Source organism: Henckelia pumila, chromosome 1, assembly GCF_033568475.1.
Source record: "Henckelia pumila isolate YLH828 chromosome 1, ASM3356847v2, whole genome shotgun sequence".
NCBI lineage: Eukaryota > Viridiplantae > Streptophyta > Magnoliopsida > Lamiales > Gesneriaceae > Henckelia > Henckelia pumila.
Genome location: NC_133120.1, coordinates 101211538 through 101229428, shown reverse-complemented (window position 1 = coordinate 101229428; position 17891 = coordinate 101211538). Strand labels below are relative to the sequence as shown.

Below are 17891 nucleotides of genomic sequence, written 5' to 3'. Positions count from 1 at the left end.
GTTGCTATTTATATCTATATTATCTTATAAATGAATGATTTACGTTGGTGTGCTAAAAAAAATACGTAGCCCTCTTCACTTTGGTTATTTTTTTTAAAATTCAAATTTATTTCTTTACACATTTATTGTATTTAAAAGTTTTTAAATTTAATTAATTATTTAAACAAGTTCATTAAATATTTTTATTAAACTTTGATTTATAATTTTTATATGTACGGATGCGAGCATTTGTGTTAATTATGTCAAAAATTGAATATTATATTAATGTGTGGCGTTTGTATTATATATATATATATATATATATATATATATATATATATATATATATATATAAAAATAAGATCTTTGTCATGCACATGTTTTTTAAAATATTTTCTTATTGCATTCAATGTCTATTCTTGGAGTTTTGCCTTTCTTAGACAAGTGTTAAAGTTGGTAATATTTATTAATTCTGATACGAAATATTTAATATCTGATTATATTTTGTTTCTCTGAATTGAAGGTTCTTATTTATGAAAACAAGTTGAAGATCTATTTAAAGGAGTGCATAGGACCGATCAAGTACAACGAACGAGAGAAACATCAAGAGAGTAGAGAGCAAAATACATAGAGAATTACTGCAGAAATTCTAGAGCTTTGAAGATCAATTATTGAAGAATTTTTGGAGTGATTGTTGTTATACTGTGTTACCGAGTAGTGTTGGAAACACTGAAGAACACACGAGTGAAGTGTTGTTCAGAAAGTGTTTCTTTTGTTTTTGTTTTTCGGCTTAGTACTTCCTATTGTTGTTTTATTCTAGTTATTACTAGTTTCTAGGAAGTCGTTTATTTTTTTAATCTGTTGAGAAAAGTAGTTTTTCATAAAACAATCACTAGTTGGTTTTTGTAAACTGATTTTATTTTTCTAGTGGTTATTTTGTCATGAGGCATCGCGCAAGTACTTGATACTTGTGCATAATTATTTGTGTGCTATTTACTTTTACGGTTAGTAATTATTCTGCTGCACAGTGTTATCGAGAAGTGTTGACAACACTGACAGATAACACTCTCTCAAAAATTTATTTCTGGTATTTATGTGATTATAGACTGTCCAAACCTAACAATATATATTTGTGTGAATAGTTGAACTCTTAATAAATTGTACCTAGCTAGGTAGGTAAACTAATCAAACAGTTCGTGAGCTATTCGGATCTCGGCTCGATAGAAAGATAGTTCAAGCTCGTTCGGTAAGCTTATCTAATCGAGCCCAAGCTTGATTTTGAGGCTTTGAGCTCGACAATTTTCACGAGCCAAGCTTGAGCTCAATGATGTTCGGTTCGTGAGCTCACGAACATGTTTGTTAATAGGATCAGGAGCTCAAGCTCAGGCTCGGATCGTTTAGAAGGCTCACTAGTACGGGCTCGAGCTCGGCTCATTTAGTAGGTTCGCGAGCTCCAGCTCGGGCATGGCTCGTTTAGGAGGCTCACGAATATTCATTTAAGTTATGTGACTTTTTCTAGTTTGAATTTGAGTGGACAATTAAAAAATATTAATATTAATACAAATAACATGATTAGAACATAATATTTTGTTAAAAGAAAGATGAATTTATAATACATAAGATGTGGCCATAATTTGTATTTTTTTATTTTAACTTTAAAATATTTGTATTAAAATTCTTTAAAACGTAATAAATAAAATATTTGTATGTGCAATATTACTACTTAATGGCAATTCAATCATTATAGTTTTAAAGAACTAAAATAACAATTTTATTTAAAATATCTTACGATAATTAGAACTATATGTGATGATGAATGATATTAAAAAATTTAGTTAAAAGAAGTTAAGAATTTATATAAATTAAATGTTTTGAGTTAAAACTTGTTAATATATGTATATATGCACAACATTTTAATAAAATTATATAATATCATTAAATACAATATTTCATATATAAATAGATCGTATCACAAGTAATGATTATATCTCATTATAAAAAAGAATAGTGTGATGATTTCTTAAAAAAAATTTAAAATAAATATACTTTTTTTTAAATCTAAATAAATATGTATTATAATAATTAAACCACACAATAAATTTTATATACTTGTGAATTAAGCATTGACAGTGTTGATTTTATTCAAAGGTAAGTGATCGAAACTTGAGTTTAGCATTTTTAGTTGGAAGCTTTAGGTTTTAATTTATATAAAGAATAACGAAGTTTGAATTTTTGAGTTTATTAATTATTTGATCGAGTGATGAAATTTTTGGAATGATGATTACAATTGTGTATATCTATACAACAGAAGATAGTGCACAATGAACTTGTCAGATTGAAAGCAATCGAATGATTGTGCTTGAAATTTGCATTTAAAATTTGATCATGACTTGAACAGTTAGTAATGATATAGTACATTCATAAAGATTAAAAACTTTGATAAATAAAATTTGTGGATTTTTCAAATTGGGTTGTGTTGGATGTTGAAGTTTTAGATCATGGTAAGCTTATAAATCAAGTTCTAGTCAATTTGATCGATAAATTATAATCTAAAAAAAAAATCAAACTTGAGCTATGTTATATGTCCGACGAGCTAGAAAACGAGTATATTCATAAAGATTGAAAACTTTGATAAATAAAATTGATAGATTTTTCGAATTGTGATGTGTTGGAGGTTGAATATTTAGATCCTGGTATGCTTATAAATCACTTTATAGTTAATTTGATTGAAAAATTATAATAAAAAAAATCAAACTTGAGCTTTGTTATATGTCGACGAGCCAGAAAATAAGCCTACTTAACGCGCTTAAAAGCAAGCTCGCTAACGAGCCTATTTAACGAGCTCACTTAACGAGCCTGAGTTTCTTTAATGAGCTCGCTAACGAGCCGAACTCGAGTCAGGCTTGTTTAATATGATAAACGAGCCGAGCCCAAGCTTTTATTTATAGTAAACGAGCCGAACCTTATGATAAAAGCTCAGATCGAGCTCGAGCCTTTATTTCTGTCAAACGAGTCAAGCCCGAGCTTGTTACTGTTCGGCTCGGCTTGGCTCATTTACATCCCTAAATTTTACTGCTCAAAATAGGCTTCTATATTTTTAAAAAAATAAAATTTTCATTCGTAACTATAGATTTTAAAATTTTCTATTTTTTTTTTTTTGACACGAAACCTGCAATATTATTGAATACTAGAAATGTCAGATATTACAAGTTTAACTAGCCAACTAGGAAAAGTCCCAAACACCCAACAGAAAGGTACAGGGGAAGAAACATCAAATTTTGCTAAAGAATGGGCCACCTCATTGGCCGAACATCAAATTTTGCTAAAGAATGGGCCACCTCATTGGCCGAACATCAAATTTTGCTAAAGAATGGGCCACCTCATTGGCCGAACGCCTAACATGAAATAAAGAAACAACATCCAGGTCTAACATGATAGCCGTAATCTCCGATGCACACAGACCCACATAACTCAGATCCCCAGTTGGCTATGTGATTGGTTACACTGCCAATAGTGAATCCGACGAGATCAGTACTTGTTTGATTGCTTTTTCACGAATATAGTCAAGGCCTGCTTTGATAGCTAATAGCTCTCCAAGAACAAGAACAACAGACCCCGGCATCAAAATAGACTTTCCGAAAGCCGCTAAAGGCTGTCCCTCCTGATCCCTTACCACCCCTCCAATTCCACACCTGTTATTCTCCTCATCAAAGCTAGCATCCACATCTAAACGAATAAAACCAGCCGGCGGACAAGCCCATTGGCGAGGGGATGAACATACCAACACTGGCTTAGATAACCCCATCTCAAGCATGGATTTCTGGTAATCCCGCCCTACCGCCAGTCCATTCCCTGAAGTGTCTCGTATCTCCTTAGAATCCTTGCTATGCACGACACGACACCTCTCACTCCATAATGACCAAGCAACACACACAAATTCCTCAACTTGACGTCGCTCAGGTTCATACAGACATCCCGTGTAACAAGGTTCAAGCAATGCTTCATATCTCCCCAGACAAAATTTTGCTTCCAAAATCTCTTCACCACCGGACACAAAAAAAGATCATGGCAGGTCGTGTCCTCAGAATAGCCGCAGAGCGGGCAACTGCTAGACGTTGGAACGTGATGGGATTTAAGATTTACACCTGTAGGAAGGATGTCATGGAAAACACGGATCTTTGGGGGAATAGCAAGCGACCAAATAAATCTCCACCATTTGTGCAGAGCCGAAAAGCTCGAACTCTGTTCAGGAGGATCTTCCAGCCCCATACCAACACTATATCCACTCTTGACAGAATATTTACCCTTCACTTCAAATTTCCAGAACCTCGTATTTTCTGAACTACTGCCAGAAATCGGTAAAGAGATTATGTCTTGCACCAGATGGGGTAAACTCACATTTCGAATTAACATTTTCTATTTTAAAATGAGATGTTCATTAATAAAAAAAATATTGATGGATCTTACTTTTTTTTTTTTTTTCGAATAAAATATTGGCATTAATACATTAGACAAATACAAAAACTAGGAGACAAATTAACACCCGTGATATAGCATAAAATCATTCTGTGTAGCTGAAACTAAGGGTATCAATTTGTGTAGATCAGGAGATTTTCCCAACCCGAGAACGACCAAGCCAAATCAAATCCGAATCAACTCGATTTGATTTTTTAATTTTTTTTAAAAAAATAATTAAATTCAAATTCAAATGACATAATAATAATAATAATAATAATAATAATAATAATAATAATAATAATAATAATAATAATAATAGTAATAAAAAAATAATAATATTATTTTTATCAATCTTTTTTCGATTATGTAAGTTATTCCTTCGGGGAAACAAAATAATAATATGAAATCCGGGGGATTTTGTAATTAAACAAAGTCTTGATTAAACTATTTAAATCATAATAAATAAGGTAACAAAAAAAATAGTATGTATTAATTAATAAAGTTTTGATATTATTGGATATTATTGTGATCTTTTATGTATTTGATATTTTAGATATACCATATTTAAAAAAGATTAGATCTTATATCAATAATATGATCTCATGATATTATTTGATATAGAATATTTGATATATCAAAGTGGATCCGCAGTTTGAGATAAGTATTTGATATAATATCAAATTGCATACACAGTTTGAGGTGAAGTATAATTCTAGTTTGGTACATACACAGTTTGAGGTGGAGTATAATTCTAGTCATACCAAACTAAGTGTCTATAAATATAGATAGTCTCTAGTTGGTAGATATACATGAATTATACACATTGAATAATACACGCAACCAAATATACTTTCTAGCAATATTTCGACCACCGCAAATATGACCACCGGACGTTTCAAAGAATACTCTCCCCGACAGTTAGCCATAGAGAACGCGAGAACATACATAACTCGTTCTTCTTCTGATGAGTACTTTGAAGTAATCTTCAACTTTATTGGGAGACACATGTATCGTCAATGGAATATAAAGCGAAACAGGACCCAGTTAGATGAATGGTGTAATGCTAATTATGAATTAAGACCCAAAACAATCTTGTTCAACCCCCCATCAATTACCTCCACCCAAAAAGATAAAATGTATCGTGCGCTGAATGGAGGTCTGGTGGGACTTCGTTTATCGATTTTGGATCGAAGAAACCTGGCCATACAGGCAGTAGAAGAGGCCTGGAACAGTCTTGTCACCGCCGCCAACAAACTGCAGTTGCATATTTACATTGATTTTACTCTCGTCCACAGACAAGTTGCTAATAGGAATCCAAACCATCGCGTAGATATTCTGGATTTGGAGCGTCACCCGGATTATAGCCGTCCTTATCTTACTGAAAGAGAGATGATCATGAGGCACCGTCGTCGTCCCATAATGGTTCCTGCTAGCAAAGCATCCATCCAATCTTTGAAGCCTTTTGATATTCATGATGCATTAATTAGTAGTCGTGGGATAATTAGCAGCTGCTGCTCCATCTGTTTGGAAAATTTCGTAGACAAGCCGCAGGGCGGCATATTTTTGCCGTGTTCCCATATGTTTCACGGAGATTGTATCACAACATGGCTCAACACCAATCACTCTTGCCCCCTCTGCCGCTTTCAGATGCCCACCCACACTAATTGATATATCCATTCTAGTTAATTTCCACTACAAGAAAATTGCAAAACGACAACGGATATTATCCGTTGTCGTAGGGGGGATTAAAACCGTTGTAACTGGGGGCGTTGTAAAAAGCGTGCCCTATAACAACGGTTTATATCCGTTGTCATAGCCATCCTACCACAACGGTTTTGCAACAGTTTGTAACCGTTGTCGTAAGTCTCCAAAGACAACGGTTCTGCAACAGTGTAAATCCGTTGTCATTGACTATTTAAGACAACGGTTTTGTACAATTTATATCCGTTGTTGTTTATGGCTTAGGACAACATATTTGCAACAGTTTATATCCGTTGTCGTTTGTGGATTACAAGAACGGTTTTGCAACAGTGTATATCCGTTGTCGTTTTTGAATGACGACAACGGTTTTTGCAACAGTGTATATCCGTTGTCGTTTGTGATATACGACAACGGTTTTGGCAATAACATAAATCAGTTGTATTTGGAGTCATTAAAACCGTTGCCTAATTAATCTTCATACGAACTATAAATATTAATAAAGAAATCAATATAAAATAAAATATTTACTACATTGAATCCATGAAAATATTCAAGTTCCAAAATAGTTACACACATCTAATTTGGAAGATAATACTATGTAGTCGAAACTCAAAATATCCCATCTAATATAATATAAATGTAACAAAAGTAGTTCCAAAAGATGGTTGTATCAAAACATAAATCATCATGTGTTTGTTCTTGATAACGATGTTCACGAGATGACTTCTACGTATTACCAAGGCAATCTGAAACACAGCTCAATCCTTGCATCAAAACCCCTTATGCATTACTCCCGAGTTACCTACAAGAAAACACATTCTCAGTCCAATAACTCAAACCACACACCATTTCAAGTTCCACTCCACATCCCAATAAGCTAGCCTCCCAACTTTAATTCATACTAGCATGGATCTGCCTTCTTGTTTGATATCATAAGCAAATTAACATTATTTTAGGTACATGTAAAATAAGCTATGCATATTTAATCTCTCCTATTCTACAGCATATTTCTTTTAACTAAAAGTTGACTTAAGATCCTATGCAGCTAGTTAGGCCTTGTTCGTACCTTAGGGAATCCAAGCTCATAGAGCCCAAAAACGACAAGAGCCACCAAAGGAACAACAGAAATTGGAGTCAGAAACCTGTAGTTACACATGCATGAGTAATAGCATAATCACTATAAGAAGTGAACTTGTTCACACTAAAATCTTGTGTGTATGTGTGTGTCTCAATAATAGATTTGTCAATTGTCTCATTCAAGGTAGATGCTACAGCACAAAACAAAGTGTCTTACAGACCTAGACATTGACACTACCAAAAAGCATCCAAAATTCCAAATCATGATGCATTATCTAACGAAAGCACCTGGTCAAGAACATGTGAGATTTCTCCTCAAAAAATAGTCTTTACTTAGGAGGGCTAAAACATTAATGAAGGATAGTTCCCATTAATTCCAGAGTCCAGACCTCTCCTAGCTAGTGTTTTATTTATGCACCTTCTAATTAATCTTTTACAAAAGAAAAGAAATTTCAATCTTAAGATTTTTACAGATTATTAGAACACCTTGTTAGAAATTTCTGCAAACTACAGGTAGTGAACTCCAAATTTATTTTACTCGAAGATTATAACGATGCACAATGATAATGTGATTTCCAGGAAGTCACGCATAGAAAGTACAACTCGTTAGAGAACCATCATTAATCAACAACACATTATGTGCAGGGAACTTAATAAAAAAACAAGAGTCGATTATCACAGCAGAAAATAAAAACTCATTAAGCAAAAGTGAACAATAAGAAAATAAAACAATATTAATTAAACATACCTAGTCATAATTAATATAGTCTAGTATGCATTCCGCCCATTCGGATCGCACTTCATCAATTTCTTCATTAGAGTAAACTGTTTTCATGAACTGTTATCCAAACACAGTGCAACAAGTCAGTCGTGACATCAATCAGAAACACAACGGAAATTCCAGAGCTACCTAGAGTAATCTATTTCTTATATTGGACTGTTAGCTCCAAAATATGAATCAATTTATAAAAATATGTTGAGGTTAATCACATGAGCAAACAATGAGAAAGCATCTTTGGCAAGATTATAACATTTTGGGAGAAAACCACCACTGTAGAAGAAATACCATAGTACAGGAGGTCCAAGTGCATTATTTTCAAGACCAAAGAAGCCTTCTTCCATGAAAACAAAATTATATAAAAATTAAAATATGGATTAGTTCAAAATTTACCTTGAAATAATAAGAAAAAGGAAATATGAGAGAAGCCAGTTGTGAGTCTCAAAAAAGGTCAATTTTGGGAATCACCCGGCACAGTTTAATGGACATATCAACATCTTCATGTCCCAAGTCCATTGGCTGAGCAGAAGAAAATAATATTTTTATCTTAACAGTTTAATGCATATGATCAAATGAAAAATAAGAGAAAACAATTGTGTTTGAGCATTACCGTCCATCCAAATGTTCCTTAAATATGCCATCAAATGCACGACACATTTCCAAAATTTTGTACAATTGTGCCTATAGATAGACATAAAACTCTTAAAATTGAAAACAGTTCTAGAACCTCATCATGATCACTTTCAGCTATTTATTAAGAAAAACATTACCCTAATCAAGCTAAAAAAATAGAGTTCAGCCTGGGGTTAACTTACCTGAGACAAAAGCTTTGCCAGATATTCTGATCTCATTTTGTGAGCAAGATGCCCATATTTTGGGCTTGATTCAAAATATTCCCTTTGTTTTTGGCGAGCATAATTCATGTCAACATTCTTATTGATATCAGCTTGTGAACGGTTCACTATTCCAAACCACCTAACAAAGTCAAAATTAAATTTTAAAGTTAAATAAAGGAAACATTGCAGAGCATGAAAAATTAGAAAGTAAATGTATTATGGTTCAATAAGATTGATATTCAGTAAGAGTTAGCTGCACATCATGCAAAAACAGTAAGGGTGCTAACTTCAAAGGATTCATTAACAAGAAACCAAAGATACTAAAAAATAAAAAACCTATCCTTAACAAGAATTCTGCATGTCATGCATCCATCGTTGTCATATGAATCATAACTCACCATTCACAGAGGGAGAAAAAAAATGGATCTCCATGAACTCATCAATGCCTTCGCCATCACAGGATATCTACTTCATCGAGCACTAAAATCACCCGCCATTTATAATAAGAAAAATTTATTAAACTTCAATTGAACAAGTACAAATTTTCATCTTTTTTTGGTGCTGGTACCATCATGGTTACAGTTGTCATACTTCAACTTAATCTACACCCTATCATTTATATTAGCTTGCTAGTGCCATCATATGAAACTGTTTAAAAAACACATCACGTACATGTAACAAGCGTGGGTGTATATATGTATGTATTAACAGCTTATTCCTACTCATGATGCAAAAGTGTTTTTTTCATCTTGTTCTTCATATCCAAGGGACCCTGGAATTTGTTTACTACATGTCAGAGTCCTGTAAACAAAATGATCTGCAAGAGACAGAGCAATAGCATGCTCTATATCTTCAGTCTCTGACCACGATTCCTACACCAATGTTCATCAATAAATAAACTTTTTATACAAAAAAATATAATAATATGTGAAAAAAATAATTAATTCATCTGTCAAAAAGTGAACTCGTGCCAGGATGCGACCAAGGAAACATTTAGTATATAAGAGTGAAAAACAACTACAAGGGAAAGGACGTCATCTTTGTCCCCTCAACATATCTATTTGACTTGAGACTATAATAAGACCTATCACCATACTATATAATAACGAGTTTAAAAATCCAGCTCTTCCAAGCTGACTTATGATACTTCATGTACAATATTCCTGTGATTTTGTTGCCTTCGTTGGCCAATTTTGGTTCTTTACAAAATCATTTAGCATATTAAATATAATATGCAAACAACAAACCTAAACTTAATACATCAATATCTTGGAGCACCAAAGCATAATAGTTACACATCAGGCAAATCAGACCAGTGAAGAACATAAATCGATGGCCTTAATTTAGCATATTTTCACAATCCATTATTAACATCAAATTTGAGAGAACATGTAGTTATGGTTAGTGCCATTATATACTAATTACTATATACAACTTTCCGTCCCAAATGGACTATTAGATCCACCAATTTAGTTATCTTTGATGTGGCTTGATTTGAACTGTCGCCAAAATATGAAGCTGCATTTTGAAACATGAACTTGGAGTAAAAATAAAATTATAAGAATTTCAAGAGTATCCAGTTCTATGATTGTGGTAGAAAACAACACGTAGAATCAACTTTCAACATTCAGGAAAAAAATTGAAATTTGTAAAAAACAATTAATTAAATCAGCACTAAACCTCATGTAGGTTAGTCAACATGTTAGACTTGTGAGAAGAAGATAGAAAAGATAAGCACTTACCAATGAACTAGATGGACGATTAGCAACATTATCTTCTTCATTTCTCCAATTATGTCGCCCCTCAGAAAGTTTATGGTTTGAACCTTTGAAAATTTTGCTAAGCCAGCCCATTGGTTAACTGCAAATGGTTCGGGCCAGTGGAGCATCATCAAGCACCGAACCATAGATAAAGAAGTAGAAGCAGGACACACCATTTTGAGGGATAAAAAGAGATGAATGAGGAAAAAATGAAGAGCCTCACGAACAGAGAGACACATATACAAACTAGACACTGCGCCGTTCATTTTCAGTTCTTCTCATCCCATTTGAAATAAAAAAATGATGTGAATGGAGTTTCACAACTATTGCAGAATTTGTTATTGACGTAAAAAAAATTGCCAGGACAGCACAAATGCTCAACAATGATCTGTCTGCACCCACATTCTCCTCTAAAATAAAAGTTGTTATAATGAAAAAACTTTTTGATCAATTTATTTGACAAAAAACCATAAATCAAATACTTGAAAATATTAGACTTATTGGCAAACAATAACAAAGTAACATTACCACATGAAAGCGTAGCAACACTCGCTAAAATGCGAAAAAACCACAATTCATTGATAAAACATAAAAATACCTAAGGGTTCAATGAAGAGAAAAAACAAATGGTGCACGTTTAACAGCGTCAATCAGTACAGGTCACTCAGCTCTATTGAGTTCACAATATCAATCAAATTTCTATAAATCGACCAAATTATAGTTCACGACAAAAATAATGAAACATCATAATTAAGGACAATATCTGATGAATAAAACTTTACGATGTGGTTGAATTCGTCACATACCTTTTGAGCTTTGATTTTTCTGAAGTCGTGCATGCCGATGATCTATAGTAAACACAATAAAATCAAGCCAATCGATCAAAACTGTAAAAAATGAAACGATAAATGATTTTCAAAAAAAAAACAAAAGATATTGGGGGAAATCAACTAAAAACATGAGCAGTGTAAGGTGAATCTGACAAACGTGTAACCTGTTGAAGTTGATTTACTGTGAGATGGAGAGCGTCTCGGTAATATTCCACAAACAACAGCTTCGATTTCTTCAAATGGTTTAAATTTTAGGGAACACCACAGTGCACAGTGGTTTGTCCAGCAGAAGCTCGCCTGAGAGTGTGAATCGCGACTTGTTTTGCACAAAAATTTCTGGACTTGGTTCAAACTGGTCCTAGGGTCGCCTACTACCTCCCATCGGCCAACAAAACACCTAAACCACCGAGAGATCAGCCAGAGATGGCGACACGATGGTGTGTCCGAGACTGGTTTGCAACTCGCGGTTTTTTCTCTGAAACTTGGGTATCAACGTGTAGCTCTCGATTAGATTTACTCAAAAACATGATTTGAAAGTTTCCAATATCAAGGTAGCGGCCATCGGCCAGAAAAGCGGCAAGGTTAGGGTTTTTGAGAAAGGGGATCGCGAATTAGACTTAGAGAGGGGAAGGAAGAGAGATATGACGGTGTGTTTATATTTGTAAGTATATATTTTAAATCCAGCTAATCCACAACGGTTGATAAAATCCGTTGTTGTAAACTCATCAAAATCCGCTCATAGCAACGGTTGATAAAAACCGTTGTCGTAACTTCTTAAAAACTCGCTCATAGACAACGGTTTTTAAAACCGTTGTCTTTTACCCCTCAAAGACAACGGTTTTTGAAAAACCGTTGTCTTTGATACAAAAAAACGCTCAAAGACAACGGTTTTTGCTAAAACCGTTGTTAAAAGGTAAATGACAACAGTTTTGGTATAAAACCGTTGTCTTTTCAGTGTTGTTGAATTAGAATTTTCTTGTAGTGTTCCTATAATATAACTTACTTAATTAGTACATAAGGTTTGATTTTCACTCTCTGTTATAAACAATATTCAAGTTGATCCATCTATCTCAAATTAATAATTAAAGTTTTTAATTATTTTCAAAGTTCTTACTTGGTCCTAACATTCGATGTTATATATATCATGCATTAATTCAAAATTGTAAATGACAACCAGGTGAATATATACGCAAAAGTAAATAAATCTTATTATTTTATTTTTTTGAAACAAATAAGAATCATTCCATTAAGACCTCAACAAATCCTTAGAATCAAAAGTAAATCTTATTTTAGATTAATTATTATGTGTATGAATTCAATACACGCACGTAATTTGTTATAGGTCAACACCTCATGTCAAGTAAAAATCCTCTCCATGATGTCTTGCAGTTGTAGTTGCAAGGATAACAATCACATTTATTCTGTATTCATTGTGCAATATTAATCACAACAAAAAAAACTAATAGATAAGAGTGAAAAACCGTTGTTAAAAGGTGTTTAAACAATTTTTCACCGTTGTCATTTTGAGGCTACGACAACGGTTTTTCACCATTGTCAATTGAGTGAAAAACCATTGTCGGTTGTTAACGACATGATATTTAACATCGATTTTAAACATATAATATACAACGTTTTTTCACCCTTGTCTTTTTTCAAATATACAAAAAAAAAATTATGCACATTAGAATTTTTTAGTATTACAACTCAATATTAAAAATTCGAATCTTAATTCTATGCACATTAGAAACTATAACTACACTGATAATATACAGGGAATCGACAGAGAACAAGGATCATAGGCTTCTTTAATCCTCTTTCTTCAAATCAACCACAAACTACTTCTCACTGAAATTTATCCACTATTATAAGTACCTCACAACATCAAGCACATCCCCAATGTAAGCCTGGAAATATTCAACCATTAGAGTGTCTTCCAGAGTTCCATTGTGCCGCGTCTCCCAACTTGCAATATAGTTGGAACAAAGAAAGTGATTTCCTACACAAATTCATAATCATGCGTTCAAATTGAAGTCAAAACAAAATACACTCACAAATATTAATAGATTAAGCTAAAGCAACTAACCTTTAGAGGGTTTAACTAGCACAACCATTGATCAAGGTGCCGTCTTGTTCAGCTCTTCCACATGGTACTCTAGGTTGTCTAGACAGATCATAATACAATCACAGTTTAGTGAAAATTAAAGGAATCTCAATAACATTTAGAAAAAATAAATGTGAGCAAAAAAAACATTTAAATTAAACCTTGTGGTGACCCCAATTCCTCGAACAAAAGCATATACGGAAGTAGCTAGCAGTGATCTGTCTACGGTGTAATCCTCGAACAAAAGCATATCATAAAAACAGAATAATGAAAATTGTGTCGAGAAAATAAAGAAAATTAATACATCAGAAGCCAAAAGTAAACAGAAAATTAATACATCAGAAACCAAAAGTAAACAGAGTAGAAATTTGAGTCACCATCCTGTGTTTGTCCAGGTGGAACAAATGCTCCATCTTCAATGCATTAGCCCTGCATAAGTGCCAGAAGGAGCAAATAAGCTTTCAACTTTGCAAATTATTTCAGAATTTATAATTTATTGAAGGCAACTAAAGAATGTTCAAGTAATCAAAAGATAACCGTCCGGAAAAAGTTGTCTAAGAAACCAACGTTGTAATATAAGCAAAACAATCTTCACCAATCCCAAAGTCAAGATGATTTTGAACACGATTGATGTACTTACTATAATCCATGAATTATCAATCATGTGATGTCATGTTTGAGGTTCCAAGGGTCCTAGGCTATTTTTCCACGGTGTATGGCCTTAAGAAATCCTACAGCTCTAGCTGGAATATCAATCCTATTATACACAGATGTCATGCTCAAGCTGAGTTAGATACAAGGAATATAAAATAATGTGAATAGCAAAATAACCAACTTAAGATATGAGGGAACAGAAAACATTGACACAGAGACTTAAATAAGGAGATGGGTTACACAACTTCCCGCAGAGAAAAGACCCAAAGCAAGGAGATCTTCCATAGTGGTACTCAAGACAGATCTCAGAAGAGACGTAGATATGCCAGCTACCCCGAGACCACCAACAGTACCCTTAAACTGACAAAAGAAAAAGACAACAAACCGGTAGTTAGGCTGATACATGATATATTTTCAAAACTACGAGTCTTTGCAAGTTTAATCACTAAAGCTAGAGAGAGATATCCAGTTCAACTTTGTACAAATCTACTCGGAAATAAGATGCTGCTTTAATCTACTTCTAGAAATTAGACTTGACGAAATACAAAAAAAGATCCAACATCCATGTATACAGGTTATATGAGTATCTTGGACATCAATGACAATCAACTTGATGAATTTAATTTGATACACAAGAAGGCTGCCATTGAATGTCAAATGCAGTAAAATTCTACATTTTAAACATCCAAGAACTTACCACTTAACGCATTTCTTTCTCCAACAGTTTAGAAGCAGCAGCATCACTAAAATCCTCCATCACACGTCTGCCCAATTCATGCTTTGTTCTTAGCAACTCACTGGCCTCCAGTTAGTACAGGATAGATGGAACAATAAGTGAAGGCCATCTTTTCTCAAAAGATTCTTTATAGAAGTATCCTTTCCTATGTCGATACAAGTATGCACATTAATTTGATATAAACAAGAACTTGTATGGAGTATATATAGCGAGGCACTATAATCAACAAGATCAAAATCGAAAGAAAATGAACAAATTTACCACAACATTGTATAGTTACAATTTCAGATACTGTATTTGGCAGCGGAGTTGGCGGAACAACCCCTTCCTTCAAATTTGTACGATTTTATGTTTCATTAATACTAAATTTAATTATTTTAAAAAGTTCATGTGTGTCAAATATGGTGACTCTCCAACTCCGATCCGACCTTGAATCCCAACTTTGAGTCCCATTTTCCCACATATCTTTAGTTTTGAGGGAATTTTTTATCTTTAACTTTCTAAATCATAATTTTATTTATTTTTTCAGATCGTATATGGTCAAATTTTCACTAACCAAATGTTGAAAAACACTGGAGAAAGGGAAGAATATATACACATCCAATATTCAAAAATGCATTGCGTGTACTGTTCTTGTAACATACACATACATACATACATACATATACAAATGATATGCAAATAAAATAACGTCAATAAAACAAAAGTAATTTAAAAACTGGGTCCATTAATTTTATTAGGTTTGGGAAATAAAGCCACATGGTTAAATCTATACTGATTAATAAAATCTCAATTTCATGAATATTTGATTCCTATGAAATACGTAGCATCCACATCTATACAGCTGTCAAGTTTTTATTGATCTATATAGTTCTATTTTCTCGTGCAACAGTAGAAAAATCACGTATAAATAATGGAACCAGGTCTCAAATAAATAGTGATTATATACATTGTTGTTTAATTCTCACTTTCTTGGAATTGGCACAATAGCATTTTAGCACATAAGCATTCCGGAAATAATCAAACATATATCGATGATTCTCTAATAGGTTAAAGCAGAAATGGTAGCACGAGATGCAGAAGAAACTTTAAAATATCATCGCCAGACAAGTGAAGGTATTAAAATTGATACATACTTCCGGAACTTTAACAGACTAGCAGCTTCGAGAAAGTTGACAATCAGGTGCTGAAAAATAGACACCGAAACAAATTATTAAATAGAATAGCAAATTGGATAAGCCAAGTCATTAACGATCATTCAGACTCTGTTCATTTCCTTTCATCATCTTCGAAATAAGATATATAAACTAACCACATAAAACATCAAAATAATTAACAATAGAACACAAAGAACGAGAAGAAAATTAATTAATTACCGATTTCTCATAGTGATCCCTCTCAGCAGCAGCGCACACCTCCCCCGTACCATCTAGCATCAATCAAAACATTTTCAAATACCCTACTTTAAATATCAAACACTATTCAGAGCTCAAAAAAACTCAAATTCGATCAATAAAAACTGAAATCATCCGAACTAAAGGCCAAAAAAGAGAACAACACTGCATACCTAGAAGCTGAAAAGCAGCTAAAGGAACAATAAAGAGCTATGGATGAAGAATAAGCACGATTAACGATACAATACGGGATTTATAAATAACCAATTAGAGTATGGTCGGCATAGGGGTGTTGATTTTGAGTGGCGAGCTCTGTCTCCATCACCTGCAGAATATCAACAAGACACGGCGGTCGTCGGCCCTTCTCCGACGAAGTACGATGATTGCGATGGTGACAACAAAAAATCCGAAGGAGACGGGTTGGCGCTAGCTTTTGGACGGGATGTGATTTGGGTTCGATGGCAGATTCCGATCGAAACAGGGGCGATGGCTCGCCCGATCTAACCCCATTGTTTCTTGGATTCAAACCATAATCGAATTCATCGGGTGTCTTCGGCTAACATCCAGGGTGGCCTCCGGTTGTTTCGGTCGGAGTTACAGCTGCGATGGCGGCTGATTGGCGCTTGTCAGGAGGTGAATTTGATCACGGTGCGTTTTTTCTGTTATTTTAAAAATATTTAAATCGAATTGTCTTTGTGATTTTGTTATACTTTATTTTTTTATTTGCAATTTTTTATTTAAAATTAGTTTTGCGATTTTAAATAATTTTAAATGATTGGGGTCGGTTAGAAATTTTTTATGATAAATAAAATTAAAAAAAATCAATACATTTAAAATAATTTAAAAATAATAATAAATAACATATTTAAAGATAATATAATCATAAATAGTATAAAACATAAATAATTAGATAAAATAAATAACATAAAAAATGCATCAAAATAAAGTTAAAATAGATAAATAGAATAATATATGTTGTAAAAAAAAGTGACGGAGTGCAAGTTATAAATAAGAAATTTATTATATATTAAAGTACCGTTAATAACATTATTTAAAACATCATTTGCGTCCATCTATGTGCATTTAAGTGCGTGCATGCAAGTTCGAAACCACCGAAGTCGGGATCCTAACATCCAAACTATGATGTTAGGAAACATGACGAGCATGCAGAGATCCGAAGATCTGAAATCCAATTCTGAACTACCGATCTTCTTCTATAAAATAGGGGGCTTCAGACGAAATTTTACTCACAATTTCAATAGTTTTTTCTTCTTACTTCAATTTATAATCGAGATACCGAGTGAAGTGTTTTGTTGATATAGCATCCATTTGATAGTAAAACTAGGGTTTTGACATAAATAGGTGCTTTGATTGACGTATTCATCAATGTATAAGATATTTTGGATGTTTTATGTAATTTCTTGTTGATAATGGAAATATACTTCATGCAAATAAGCTCAAGGTTTTTGAATATTAATAGGTAAAATTTTGGTGTTGAATTATCAATTGAATTTACTTAATTCTATTTTATGCAGGTGGACATTGGATATAATTTTTTATAGTGATGCGCTATAAATAATTATGAAA

At 33.3% G+C, this 17891-nt stretch overlaps 1 long non-coding RNA gene across 7 annotated transcripts; it reads right to left on the bottom strand.

Annotated features, from left to right (window-relative positions):
• Nucleotides 1–13016: 13016 nt before the first annotated feature.
• Nucleotides 13017–16955, bottom strand: LOC140874953 (uncharacterized). Of its 7 annotated transcripts, none has more exons than XR_012148270.1 (8): nt 16287–16955; nt 16047–16096; nt 14872–15055; nt 14161–14534; nt 13898–13949; nt 13682–13755; nt 13503–13580; nt 13017–13415 (listed from the first exon to the last, which is right to left on the bottom strand). It is a non-coding gene; the product is annotated as an uncharacterized lncRNA (long non-coding RNA). The 7 variants fall into 7 exon arrangements; XR_012148268.1 differs by having other exon boundaries at nt 13682–13949; nt 16287–16339; nt 16478–16955; XR_012148269.1 differs by having other exon boundaries at nt 13682–13949; nt 16287–16339; nt 16630–16955.
• Nucleotides 16956–17891: the final 936 nt, after the last annotated feature.